At 43.4% G+C, this 14,643-nt stretch overlaps 1 protein-coding gene across 11 annotated transcripts in view; it reads left to right on the forward strand.

Moving 5' to 3' along the window:
* Positions 1-14,643, forward strand: part of DAB1 (DAB adaptor protein 1) — a 436,898-nt gene that overhangs the window by 208,612 nt on the left and 213,643 nt on the right. For all 11 annotated transcript variants that reach the window (XM_021295514.2, XM_021295492.2, XM_065070963.1 and 8 more), the window contains exon 2: positions 4,040-4,110. The gene's annotated coding sequence lies outside the window, so the exon portion shown is untranslated. The remainder of the gene's footprint in view (positions 1-4,039; positions 4,111-14,643) is intronic.

A 14,643-nucleotide genomic window follows, 5' to 3' on the forward strand; every position in this document is an offset into this window, starting at 1 on the left:
TAAGAAACGAAGAGAGAGGAACTGGCTTATCTCATTTATTTACGATATTGAAAGGTCTTTAGCAAGGCCTTTCGTGGAAAGCAGTCAAAAAGAGAAGGTAGGCAGGTGAAAGGAAAAAGTAGTCTTGAGTCAAAACCTAAAGTGAAGATTAGGTTTAACTGGGCAATTTTCCCCACTATAGAGAGTTAAACTGGGGTTCTTTGCATGTTCCGAAGTCCTGTGTCAGATCTTTGATCTGGGATGGGGAAGAGGTGGAAGGATAGCCAGCTTTGTGGGAAGCAAAAAGCCACCGAGGTTTGTCATGTCTGCGGAAGGCAGTTAGGATGGTCAGAACAACCTAAACAAGCCAATAAATACATGACACAGCACCCAAAAAATCTTCAGTGTTAATGGATGGCTTTTGGCCACCCTGTGGGTTCCATTTGAATTTGCTATGGTCAAGCTAGAAATAAAACAATTCTGCAGTCCATGTAGGAGATCTTGTTGAGACTGCTAATGGGAGAAGAGATGATCTCTCCCTCATAACCACCCCAGGAGGGTCTGCGTTTCAGGAAAAACTGCACCAGGGACTTCAAACTCCAATTAACAATCTTTTTTCAGAAGTAAAGAAGGTTTAGACAAACACAATTTCCCAAATTACTACTAATTTAGATTTTCTCCCTCACTTTAGACACCACATCTTGTTTCTTTTACGTAGCTGCGTCTGTCTCTTTGTCCCAAACAGAAATTTTGAACAAGAGTTTAAAAAATACCATTTGTTTGCTTTGCCAGCTGGTCTGAATGTTGCAGCTGAGTTTGTTCCCTGCACCACCTCGGAGCTGATGGAGCCTCCTCCCCATCCCACCAGAGGAGAGCTACTAGATGTCCCTTCCAAAGCCAGGGATTGAAGTCCTCAGTGTTGCTAATTAGCAGCAAGAGTCTTTTAAAGAATTGAAAAGTTGCGTTGTTGTGATTTGAGAAACAAAAGCTGAAGAACTGTAACACTTAACTATGGAATTCCACGTTATTTTTCTCTAATACAGGCTAAGCTGCCTTACAGCAATCTTTTAAATGTAATGATTGAGACTATTATAGGAAATACTATACAAAGCAGCATTTTTTTTTTGCAGCCTAAATAATAAGTAGGGCAAGGTTTTAAATGAGGCTAGAGTAATGAATGCTGTACAATAATTTTGATGATAAATTTCCCCAGAGGATAAAGTGGAAGAACAGAAGCAGGCTGTATTTAATCATGCAAAGTTAAAGGAATGCAGACCAACAAATATCTATAGATATGTACAGTTTTTCCAACCTTTTCTGAGATATTCTTGCCCCTTTTTCACCTGAGATACTTAGCAGAAATGCAGGTTTTTTGTGTATAATAGTTAGGAGGAGGAACTGAATCGATCACATAGGGTCAAGTGTTTCTTTGATGTAATGCACAGAAATTCCTGCTTCCTTGCAGGCTGGCAGACTCAAACAATAAGGTGATTGTTTTTCACAGCTATTTAATTCATCAATGAGTCTGAAAAGCTTGCTTTGAGCAGATATACAGCATGGGATGACATATTCTGCAGCTGCTTTTCACCTGGTGTTGACCCAAGGAGATATATCCCCACCGTAAAGCAGAGCGCTGTGGGGAGATCCTGACTTTGCTCCCAAAAGTTATCACCTTTGAGCAGTGTTACATGCAGAGTAGTAAGAAAGCCTGAGCAGGTAAGAAAGATCTGAGATTCCCCAGATGGAGCAAGCTCAAGATCTTTGCCCCATGCTCCATGACCCGGTGTAGATCTGCCCTTCCCATGCACATACCAAACACCATCCTCCTCAAAGCTGATGTTCCTCAAAGGCGATGCTCCTCAGCTGGGGTTTCTTCTGGTCTTTGGTGTTTGTTTTCAGGAGGGAAGCACAACCTTAAAAAACTAAGAAACAGTAAAAAAGTCGCTGCCGACATCTGGGTTAGCACGTTCCTGGTTGTTTTGCACAAATGTGCGCGCTTTTGGTAGAGTTGGGTAATTGTTCTGTAAAGCACAGGGTTGGATTACCTTTTTTTTTTTTTTTTTAATAACTTTAAAGTAGGGTGTTTTACTGGACTTCAGCTCAACCTATAACAGTATTCACTTGGCAGAGACAAAAACCTGAAGATTACATTCTGCTGATCAATACTTGGAGCATATATTGATTTCCTATTTAGGTGTTAACTTTTTAGCTCTTAGAAATGCTCTTGATATCAATTTTCACCTTGCCTGATGTTCATTATATGCTGAGCATTATGACAGTGAGAAAGCTAGGATCTCATCTGGCGAGACGATTACTTCTGGTGACTTCAAGACTGCAACATGCCAAGATTACTTGTCGTGTAGCATGATGGTAGCTTGAAATATCTGCATTTAAGGCAATGACCTTTTATTCTAGCCTGGCACAGGCTTCCTCTAGTGTTTCTTAATCTGTGTAGTCAGTCCCTGAAATGATACAATAAGCTAATTAATAGCACTATTTATTACATTCATTTTGTTTTCTCATAATAATTCATAGCAAATGAGCGTGAGGTCCACAGCTCAGCTTGCTGTGTGGCCTGAAGTTACTTAAGCAATAAGACACACATGATAAACTGTGCGTTCCTATGTGATTATGCCTCCAGTAGTGTTAGGAGGCACAAGGTCAGAAGGCTCAGTGACTTTAACTACCTGAGAAGTGCCATGTAATCCCCTGCAAATGGGCTGTCTACAGTGTCTTATTGCTGTATCAGAGAGGGAATTATTTATTTTTAAAGGCAGCTGCCTGAATTACATCTGTAATTGGCACAGGTATGACATCACTGACTGCCAATCAGAAATCTTCTTTGTCTTGGATTTTAACACCTTAGTTTCAAGTTCAGGTCATCTGAACAAGCTGATTTTGTTAAAATGGTATCTTGTGCTCCAAGTCCCATCTGCTTGCTTCAGCAAGGAAAGCGTTATTTGTACTTGGTGTATGTGTTGTGAATTGCTCCGCGGTAGCTTTTGCATCATCATCAGGCACTAAACAGTGACTGCAAAGTCTTTGCAGAGCTGGTGATGTGCAAACCATGGCTGGACTCATAGTGCTGAGAACATTAATTAGCCATGGGAGCGAGGGGAGGGCGGACAGCGAGGTGAGTGCTTCTGGATGCAGGATTTCAAAATCAATGCCTAGCCATCAAATTCTTTCAGCCTAGCACTGTCTTCTCCTCTTTATTGGCAAACATAACCCCAAAATAATAAAATCATCCCGATTTACAGTTATTGTTGGTAAAATAAGTACACATAGGTTACAGCTTTACTAGCATGAGCAGGTGAGGAGCAGGCCACTAAGAAGGATGCTGTAAATCTAAGTAATATTGAGAGGACTGTAGGCAGTTGCTGTCATTTTGGAAGTGGGGGATGAAGAGCCCCAGATGGGGAGATTTCCCCCTTTATCTCCCTCCTTTAGGCCCCAGCAGAAGAGAAAGTAAAGGCACAGCCCCTCAGAAGCTCCCAGCAGCCTCCTGGGCTCCTTTACTGGCTTCCCTGTCCTTCCGCGGAAGAGAGAAAAGCCCTCACTAAATCCCGTGGTCAGTCCCAGGGGTTGTTTTTCCTTTGGGAGATTGGAAATGGATGGCAGAGGTGACGGCTCGCCCGCATCTTGCGTCTGCTGGTGTGATGAGAGCATCTGCTCTTGGGAAGGTGTGAAAACCACTGGGTGAGGGGATGCTGTGAGAGTTGCTGTTCAGTTGCAGAGGGATTTGGGGGCAAAGCAAGAGAAATCATTATCCTGATAGAGGAAAAAGAAAAAAACAACAAGTAGTTTTAAAGGCTTAAAATAAATCTATCTTCATAACCCGAGTGCAGTGTTCTTTTTCCTTAGATATGTTATAGAGGCAACAATACCTCTACAGTGAACTCAATTAACCTTCTGCAGCCTTCCGTATGACAAGGAATCCTAAATCTTTTTTTTTTTTTTTTTTTTTTTTATGAGTATATTGCAACATTTGAAGCTACTCTGAACTTAGCATTAATAAATGCCGCTTCCTAATTGGTGCCCATTTGTTTGTTTTTCACAGTGAGAAAGACATGGTGGCTGTGAGCAGGATCTAGTGTTCATGGTTGACAGAGCTTTCCACAAAGGACTGAGGTAACTTATATTATCATTATTGTTATTACTATTATTAAAAATCTGTTGCTTGTGTGTGGTGCCTTTTGGGGTTTCCATTGTTCAGTGATGTTACAAGGTGATTTTAAGGAATTTAGCTTTGTTTCTTTGCATTGTTCTGTACAAATGGATATCTATTGCCAATAAGAACTGTGATGCTCCTCTGTCTGAGACCTGATGCATTTTGAGTGTCCTTTGGAAGTGCTACAGGAAAAAGGGTAGGAAAAAAAACCTGCTCTGTGGTACATCCCACTGTACATCGCATCAGGGCACTCAGTGGCATTTGCTCCTGCTTCACTTCTGAGATTCTCACATGAACACATGCTCTACGGAGCAAAATGTTTCGTCTGGGAGGGAGGATGTCAGCGCTAAATGAGAAAACAAGAGAAATGGATGATCCCCCATAATGCATGCCCTGTAATATAATCATTGTTGTTTGATAGAAGAGACACTTCTAGCAACTCTCAGTGCCCTGCTAGGTATGTTTGGATTTATTATTCAGGAAGGCACAATCAAATATCTTCATTCTGTTGACAAATGGGAGCTGATCAATCCAGTATCTGCTTCTTATTTATAGCATATAGTGGGATGATTTATACGATAGCTGCAGATCTTCCACACCAGTTTTAATTAGAAGCATTGGCTGCTCTCAGAATGAGAGTCCGTTAGCTTCCTTGTCATACACATCCCCTTAAGACTGGATAGGAATCTTACTCTTTGCCAGGCAATGCTTTTCTGTTTTTTGGAATGCTAGTGAGAAAATGTACTTGTGCGTTAGTAGCTCAGAGAATGGATTCACGTTTGCAGCTTTGAGGGGGCAGGCAGGGGAGGTCGAGGAAGGTAACACCATTTATTGCTGTGTCTTGGGGAAACAGCACAGTCCTTGGGGCATCAGCACAGATGTCACATGGGAGTTTGCAAATGTTCTAAGTGACTTTGGTTTTGAGAACAAAATAAGCACCAAAGATGCCAAGGACAGGTGCTCAGGCTGCCAGCACAGGTGTTTCTGGATTCTGCTCTGGATTTCTGTGCTTGGAGGAGGATGGATCTGAGAAGGCAGAAGCCCTCATCTCAGTGTATCCTGTGGTTGGAATGTTCCCAACATTATTTTTTCTGTGTGCGTTGTCTGATGATATAAGTAAGCATTTCCCCCAGCTGTTCCCTTATCCGCAGAGCTGCTCCGGCTTGTGGTCTAATTGGTACCCCTGAGGTACAGCCTGCAGTAAGGAGGTGAGTTCAGCAAAGACACTCGTTTGAGTCTCTATTATTTTCCTGCATCTGGTAGGAATGTAATCCCTTTGAGACCTCTGCCTATCTGTCAGACCTGAGATCAGCCAACAGGTTCAAAAGTTATTTGGGGAAGCAATGAGTGACAGAACAATTGCATGTCTCTCTTTTTTTTTAATCTTTTTTTCCTGAGAAACCAGGTTAAAAAAGCACAGGAAACATAAAGAGTATTTTTTGTGCTTTATGCAGTGTGTGTAGCATGCAGAATGGTCTGTTGTTATGCTTCCACTGATCTTTTTTTTGACATGAGCAATGCAGTCGTTCTGTCTTCGCATCAAATAAGCCTTTGTACTACTTGTCACCAGCGCACAGTGTCTGTGTCTACGTGTAAACTCGATATTTGCTACATCTGCTTGTCGAAACTGCTGCTGCCTGCAGGTGGGCAGTTCTGCCAAACCTCCACGTGTTTCACAGCAGCGTGCTGCCAGTGATCCGGAGAGCAAGAAAACCTTAGAAAACCTTAAGTTTGAGGTTGACAATAGTAGGAAAAGAGAGCACATGAGCACTGGAGCTGGTTGCAGATGCTTAGTGTCACAGGTGGGAGAGGGGAGGCTGGATGAAGTTCATCGCTGCCCCACCAATACTGTACATAGATGCTTGAGAGGCTGATGGGGAAATGAGGAAATAGGAGATGAGGATGTAAAAAATCCTGCTACAAACAAGCCTGAAATGACTGTGGTCAAAAGGAAGGATAAATAGGGTAGGGAAAGCAGGGAAGTGGTTCCAGGTTTGCAACTGGGAGATGACGGGGTCTGCAGCTGTGACAGCAACACAGCCACGGGTAGTTCACAAATCAGTGCCTATGCTGTGAAAACATCGCGGTCCTCTGGCTGAATACAAGTTGGATTTGTGTTTTTTTTTTAATCTATGGAAGTTCTGTTTAGGTATTTTTATTTCCTTTTTTGAGCATATTGATAAAACACATTGTTTGAGGAAGCTTTTGAATTATTAACATATTTGGGCTTGTCTTTGAGCCAAATGAAGAGTATTTGGTAAGCTGTCTTTGGATATTACACTAAGTGCTTTTCTACTGCAATTCTAATAGAGTGTAGGGCTGAATTTGATAGTGTTACCTATTAGTGATTAGAAAGTGAAGGGCTTTGAGTGCGTCTCTACTGTAGAATTGGATTTGATTGACCGATCAGGCATTATGTATTTCATCATTTTTAAATTTGGCCTTAAAGTACTGAGATTTCCTCTTTTCCCCAACATTTTGAAAACATATTGAAGGCATGAAACGGGGAGGAAAATAAAGAGGGGAGAGAACAGTTTTGTTCGTAAACACTTAAATTGTACTTTAGTCAGTGGTACAGGCTGAACTCTGGCAGAGAAAGGTACTTTTAAATTACCAAAATATTAACATTGTAATTATTGAGCTTGGATGATAGTTATGAATTATGGATCAGTCAGGCTAGCAAAATCACAGTTGCCTGATAGAGACAGGGATGATGGGAACATGAGGGAACATGATTGACGATTCCCTCTTCATATTTTCCTACGCTCCTCACAGCAAAGGAGGTTGCTGTTCCTTTTGCTGGCCCCTGGGAGCTGCAAAAGCCCCCGAGGGCTGGAGCATCCCTGCCTGAGGAGGGGACAGACTCGGTGCCAGCAGAACTGAAGTGCCGGCCCAGCTGGATGGCCCTGGGTGGTGAGCTTTGCTCGACACTGTCACCAGGGAGAAGTGCTGGTGTGCTCCAAGGCACAGCACCTGTGAGGGCATCGCTGCCACCTTCCAACTTTGCCTTCCCTGAGGAGGCTGCAGGGGTTTGTAGTAATGCTGGAGTGATTTCGGGCCGTGGCTCTAACTTTGCTGATGACACACTATCTCATCTTAAAAAATAACTTACCATCACCGCCTCTCAGTTCCCCTGTCTGTAAAATGGAGATAACACCATGTCACACTTCTGCAAGGTGTTTTGACATCTGTGAAGGAAAAGTGCAACTGGAGAATATCCTGCTACCAAGCGACTCCAACAGGAGCTCCGGGCAGCGCTTGCTGTTAGGATACGTATATATTTCTTTTTTTCCTTTGACTGCTGAGCCCTTGGGATTGTTGTGGCAGGAGGTCCTGCGCTGTCCCTATGCATTTTATAAGAACAAGTTGCTGGTGTTATTAACACACAGATGCTTTTCCATCAGTTATTCAGTTTTTATCTGGCCAGCTTCTTGCCTTTTTGTCAGCTACATCTGTTTTCTCCAAACAAAACCAGTTTTGTTTTTACTTTATTTTTTAGTGGAGGGCTGTAATGTGTTTGAATTGTTTGTCATAAACTTTTGAGATTCAGTGACCTTTGTTAATCAGGAAGGTTTTTTTTTTTTTTGAGGTCTGCAGGAAGAATTAATCGTATGTATACTGTTTGCTTTAAAAAGGCTCTGACTGAATTTGGGATTTCCCAGGTAGCCGTCGAAAGGTCAGAGGCTGGAGGCAGAAGCTGTGAGCAGCTGGGAGGAGGGGAGCTGGGGATCGCTGCAGGAGGACAGACCATCTCGGAGCAGTTTCAGAAGTAGGGAGAAACCTGTGGTAACACATGGTGCTGGGGGGAGAGCCCAATGTGTTTGAGAGACTGGCCTCAAGCCAGGATTGTGGAGCTTTTGAGGAAACATTATACAGACTAGCAGTGTGTTATTGTACTCTGCTCATATTTGCTTGCCATATTCTGTTGTTTCAAAAGCAAGTTTGTGCTTTCAACAAAACGTTCCTTGGCCCTGCAAGAGTTTTAAGTCGTACGTCTCCCAGGCACACGGGGTACAGGAGTCTCTGGAGGTGAAGCTTTGCCTCACAGACCCTGCCAGCGTCAGGTGTTGTTGAGAGCAGCATGTCCATGCAAGTGTCCAAGCCTCTATAGCTATTATTATGGGGACCTTATAACCCCATTTTAAACCTGTGGAGGTAAAAGAGGTAATGGAGAAAAGGGTAGTTATCAACAGTCAATGTTGTCGATATCCTATCCCACAGTGTCTTGGTGTAAAGGGTCCTGACTAAGGAAGGTCTTTCTCTGCGTCTTACAGAACTCTGCATGTTGAAACCAAACTTCTTAATGTTGTTTTAATGTATTTTGCTGTGTGCAGTAGCAGTTTTTACCTGTGAGCCCTTGGCATGCTACTTCTCTATGAAGATAACATTGGGAGATGTCTTACAAATCAGTTGCAGTGCAGTGAAGTTTCATATCCTACTGTGCAGCTCTCTTGGTCACCCCACTTTGCTTCTTCAGGTGATGCAGTGGAGCCTGTTCTCAAACTTGTTTTCAAATTTTTATCAAGCTTTGGAGAATAACTGCATTGTGTGTTAGGGGGTAGCATATTGGGAGAGCTTCACACACATTGCATGACAGATGGGAGAGTTTGCCCGATTTCTTTTGTGCCCATACAAAAGAGGACATCGTGAGCACCATTAACTCTTCTTTCCTTTGCAAGCAAGCAGGAGGGAGATGGCACCTCACCAGCCATCTGTTTGCAGCGTGTGCTTTTCACTGGGGATGTATTTAGGGCCTGATTTCTGCCAGTGTTCAGAGGGACCTTGCTCCAGGGTGGCTTAGAGCCCAGGGGCTTCTTGAGGCTTGTCCTGCAGCAGTGAAGTTTGGGCATTGTTCCTACTGCTGATGATTAAAGAACAGGGCTTCCTCTTTAAAGAGTTTGTTCCTTAAAAACATTAATGGAAGAGTTATGGGCTGGAAACATTTCTGTCTGATCCAGAACACACAAAAAGTCTGAATATGAATGATTTAAAGACTATGGGAAAGCATAAAGATGTTGAGGTGAATTTACTACTTTGTTCAGTGCCACAGATTGTGAGAGGTTCTTCAGCGTGAATTAGAGAAAAGTTCCAATCATGAGACATTATGGTTTAATTCAGACGTTAGTACAGTCAGGGAGAAGACAGTGGTGTGTTTGCAAAACCAAATAGGATTTCCTGTTCTGAATTGCACCTTGGGTGTATCTAGTCCTGTTTCTATGTGGACAGTGCTGTGTGTGTCTGGTAATAGTTGGCTCCTATCCCAACACCAACCGTGAGTGTTTGTTGTTGAAAAGCCCTATTGAATGTGAGTGAGGATGTTCTCCTGACCTTCCTCTACCTCACTGCATTAATGAATCACCTACATCTGCACCGTGTTCATATTGAATAGCAGTGAGTTCTGTGGGGCAGAACTATTTTGTTTAAAAACATACGTGGTGTTTCTTAAGGACAATTTTAAGTGTGATCTTTGTCAGAGTTATCCTTTGGCCCGTTCTTGTACTAAGAAGGTGAAATACTGGAGATTCTGCTTTATCTTTGTTAAACCACTTGCCACTGAAGTATACCACCCCCCATCATTTCTTATTTATCCTTTCTCTAAATTGAATAAGCTACCAGTTCTCTTTTTCTCTTTGTGTCTGGAAATATTTGCAGCTGGTATCTTAAGTTTTTAAGCTTTGCTTTTTTTTGAGATCAAGTGTGCCAGAGTTTCAGTTGAGGCTGGATATGGTTCCTGGCTTGACATTTTAAGTGTCATTTCTTGTTCTAGTCTCTCTAGATCTCCGCTTTGACTTTCTGAGTGCTTTAGAAAACAGAGGTGGTCGAGGAAGTGTGCTGTGCCTGTGCAATTTTTTGTGCCAGAAGATTTATTTTAGCCTTCCGGAGGCTTTCTTTCCCCCTGAATCTTATTTCCAGTTTAAGAGTTTCCAGCAGTGGCTCTGAAGTAATCCCAGTGCTCTGTCTCTTCCCATTTTTTTGGCTGAGAATGCTCTGCACTGTGAGTTAGAGGCCATCAAACCAGGGTCTATTGCACATCAGCGATCCACCGGGTGTTTGCAGCTCTCTTCCAAAACAGCATTCCTGGAGCCATGCCGGGAGGAACTGAGCGAACAGATGGGCCAGGAAAGTACCTTGTTCTCGGTGGGTCTGGAGAGTGAACTCATTATCCAGCCAGTGGTCTGTCACACAGGCCTCGTTTACCAGTGGCTGGTGTGAAAAATAAACCTTGGAAAGTGGTGTCTTGCAGGGTGTGAGCGCTGTGGTGCCAGGCATGTCGGTGTCGTTCAGCAAGCGAGCTTGTTGGGGATGAGGGATAGAAAGGGAGCCTGGAGAGGCAGAGCATTTATAAACAGGCAGCAAAAAGTTTCATTAAAAAATGACAGAAAGTCCAGGTTTTGGGAATCAAAAAAAGAGTCATGTGGAGAGGAGCCACATTTCAAGGCTGGCTCTGCAATTTGGACACACCTGAGATGAGAGTGCCATTTCCTTAGGTCGTTTGTCCTGGCAAGAATTTCCTGGAAATGCCATAAAGTATTAACTAAATTAACTAAATATGATTTTTAAAAAAAGCACTTTATTCAAACAAAAAGGACCAAAAGTTCACAGGTGATGTTAGACTGGATAGGTAACCTGACAGTTTTCCATCTTTGTCCTCGTCACACACCAAGTTGGAAACATCTCTGAGCTCCGTGTGGCTCAGCCTCCTGCACCGACAGCCCCAGAGCATCCCCGGCTCTGCGGAGCTCAAACCACACGAGTAATGTAATGTCTTCCCACGTGTTTCTTGCCCTCGCATCAGCAGGGAGCACGCTTTGCTAGAAGCAGGGTGCAGTTTTGCAAAGCCAGGAGAGATGAGACTCGGGGATTTAGCCAAATGAAGTGTTTGAAAGTTTTGGGGTTTCACTGGGTCATTGTGCTGATGGGTTGAGGGTTGCAGGAGTCCTCTGCAGCTGCTGCTTTGGTTGTTGTTAAAGACAGGGGAATTTTTGGCACTGGTTTACTCGGAGGAAGATAAAAAAGGTCAGTCGGCAGCAGTCTTGGAAAGGGAAAAAGTGCAGGGCGGGAATGCTTTTGTTTATTCATAGTAAAATCCATTAGGAATATGGGGGAAATTGTATCTGAGTTGCTCTGTGGGTTTGTAAGTGAATGATAGCAAATTAATAGTGTTAAGCTCCTTGCTTCAATAATAATAAGAAATCTGGCTGAAAAATATTTGGCTGCCTGTATAATCCCAAGTTTTATTCAGGCAAAGCAGATATTATCCACTTCTGTCATGTGAAAGGGGGTCCTGCACCCGCATGGAGAGTAGAGTCTCATCAAATAAACCCATATATCTGGTGCTGGCAAGATCTCCTGTGTGGGGAGGAGTAGGAGGATACTTTAGCTTTGAATCAAGCAGAATGTCATGTTTTTAAAATGTATAAAGATGCCAAAAATATGTCCCCACAGGCTATTGCCTTTTTTTTTTTAACTTTTTTAATAAAAACTCTAGTACCTGACACAGCTGGCACAGTGACGGTGTGTAACCTTTACCATAGGTGAAGGGACTGGAGGCAGACAGATGTTCTAGTGTTGTTGGCTGCGGATTCTGCATTCTGTGCCTGCACGTTGTGCCCAGATGGTCCTTTGTAGTAACGCGGCAGCTTCTACCTCCTAACGCCCCGTCCCACCTGTTGACACTTACAGTATGTCTCAAAAGAATAGCCGAGTTTCTGGGGAGAGGAAGACAAAAAGAGACAGCAGCACTTCTGGCTGTGAAACAAGGCAAGCTGTGTTGTAGCACGTAGCAAGGAAGCCAACAATTACGGATCTCTCCAAAGCAGGAGGCTTTATATAAATAATACATTCTGGTAATTCACAAGATTGTGGCAAGTATGGAAATACAGAAGTTTTTTTGATTGATTGTTTGTTTGGTGGGTTTGTGGGGGTTTTTTGCCTTTTTTTTTTTTTTTTTTTTTTTTTTTTTTTAATGAAAGGGAGCATCTACCCTGAGAAAAATTAGTTGATGCTGAATTGGATTTGGTTATCCTCCTGCATGCTGAGCTTTATACAGAGAATAAAAAGGGGCAGAGAAGAACAAATTGACTGGAAACAACCACTTACAAGCCTGACTTCAGTCCTGCCAACCCTTCCTATAGAAATGAACGCCCCATCCACACCGAGTGGTTGAAGTGGAGCAGCCCCACTGCAGAGGCAGATCTGGAGCAGTTTCACAGGGGTTTCAGCAGATAAACTGCACCCACAATGGCTCCCAAGGGGCTATCCCCCTCCTGCCTGGCTGGGATGGGACATTTCTCCCCCGTGCTCCATCTCTTGCCCATGTCCTCGCAGCAGGAACAGAATTGCTGCCCAGTCCCTTTCAGCATCACCACAGGTCACGTTGGCTTCAGCCCTTCACCTGAGAGCTGGAAGTAAACCCAGAGTAAGCTCAGATCTCAGTGTCATTCCCATTAGCCCACTCTGCAGGTGAAAGAAGCATCTTCAGAAGTGAGATGTACAACTGCAGGGCTTCACCGCTTTTCTTAAAGGTCTGTGGGGAACTGCCAGGCTGGACAGTGAGCTGGTGCAGTTTGCCTGGCATTACAGACCTCATAAGGACTACATTGACTCCCAGCAGTAGGAAAATAAAGTAACAGTTACTGTTTTCTAATAAATCATAACTTGCAGTTATAAAACTGAGCACTGACTCAAGCTGACATTGGAGATGGTTTGGTTTGTACTGGTTCGGAGCAGGAGAGCAGCGCAGCGGGGAGTTTGTTGGCTGGTGCACCATGCAGACCTTTGCAGCTGCTTAAGGAATCGTGCAAAATATTTTGCAGGCAGACACTTTGCAAACCCCAGAAAGTGTTTTACAGATTCTTCTACAGAGAAAGTTGCCATTCAGTGGCATGGTTTATTTATTTTGTTTGGTTTATTTGGGTTATTAAACATGTTTTATTTATAGAGTGTGCTTTCTAGAGAACCATCTGCATATATGTTCTTAAATAAAACACACGGGACTCCGCAGATGCTGGGTTGCAGTTTGTTTTTGTTTGGCCATGCTGGGTACCCACAGCAGCTCGGTGGGATTTGTAGAAGCAGTTGGACCTGAAGAGAAGAGCCAAAGTCTCTGAGCTCGCAAAGAGAACGTGTGTGGCTCACTCTGGGCTCCGTCCGTGGCTGCAGATCGCTGCCAGTCCCTCGTGCCACCAGGCAGCTCCACGCTTGCCGCAGTCCTTTCCCAGCTCAGTTTTAGTGCCTGATTGAGAATGACTAACTCTAGGGATAATCCTTTCAAGTATAAACATGGAAGGATCTTGCTAGTAACCTTGTGTCATAAAAAAGTGTGAATTTGTGTGTGTATGAATTTGTATGTGTATGAATTTTTGCACCATCTGTTCCCTTTCCTGCGGCAGAGAGTGAGATTTTTATCTCCTTTACTCAGTTCCAAACAGGTACATGTGATACTGATGTCCACTACAATGGAGTACAGATTGCAGGGATTTTTTCTACTAGAACATATCAACACATGGGCACAGGTGTATCAATGCAATGTAGGTAGAAATCTATTATGATTATAAATACCGTTCTGCCTTTATCTCCTTGTCATCCTCTTAATTAAATTGAAATCCCTAAGATGTTTTCAACTTAAGAGTTGTTTTTTTTCCTACTGAGAAGCCCAAGTAGAAGGAATTGTGTGCATAATGATGTGGACAGCTGGCAGAGCTGTACAGAAGTACAGTTTTCTGTATTTCTGGGTAGGTTTTGTCCTAGCAATCTACAGAGCAGCCAGTGGGCAAGGAAACCCTACTTATAAGAGCAATTTCTCATGTTTGTTAATGCCCTGAAAGCTGAAATAAAATATTGCTAATCTCTGCCACTCACAGTGCTTGGATACTGAGCCATTGCAAGGAAAGAGAAGTGTAGTTTAGTTATACTCTGATTATAATGGGTTTTGAGAAAACTCAGATTATCATTCAGGACAAAAGTCCCTAATTAGAGTCTAAGAAAGTGAACTTAAAACTCTTCTGCTTTCCTTCTAAACCTTTGGCCACGTAGGGCTGCTCGACTTTGCGCACCAGCAGATCATCTGCAGAAACCTTCCAGCAAAGTTCTCGGTGTGGTTCAGGTCATCAGAAGCCGTTTGCAGCATGACCTGCGTGCAGCTGCTTCTGCAAACTGCTGCTGGGGCCAAGGGTTTCATCTCTTTGGCTGTCTGTGGTATTCTGGGGGGAAAAAAGTACTTGTATCTGGGCTGTGGCAGAATGCTGGCTTGGTCACCTCCAGAGTGAGGCAGTGATGGGCTTTTAGGGATGCTCGGCTCTTCAGAGAAGCCGCCCTTGGTGGGTAATCCCAGCGTGATGCAGTCAGCGTTGTGGATGGACTCGGGAGTTAAATGGACTAATGCATCGACACCTTGCAAGCTGCATTTTAAAATTTCTTGCCTTCCAGTTGTATTACTTTTCAGTCATTGCAGCTCCCAACAGAAGCCCAAGTGTTGTTTTATGCAGTCATTG

This window comes from Columba livia, chromosome 8, assembly GCF_036013475.1.
Source record: "Columba livia isolate bColLiv1 breed racing homer chromosome 8, bColLiv1.pat.W.v2, whole genome shotgun sequence".
NCBI lineage: Eukaryota > Metazoa > Chordata > Aves > Columbiformes > Columbidae > Columba > Columba livia.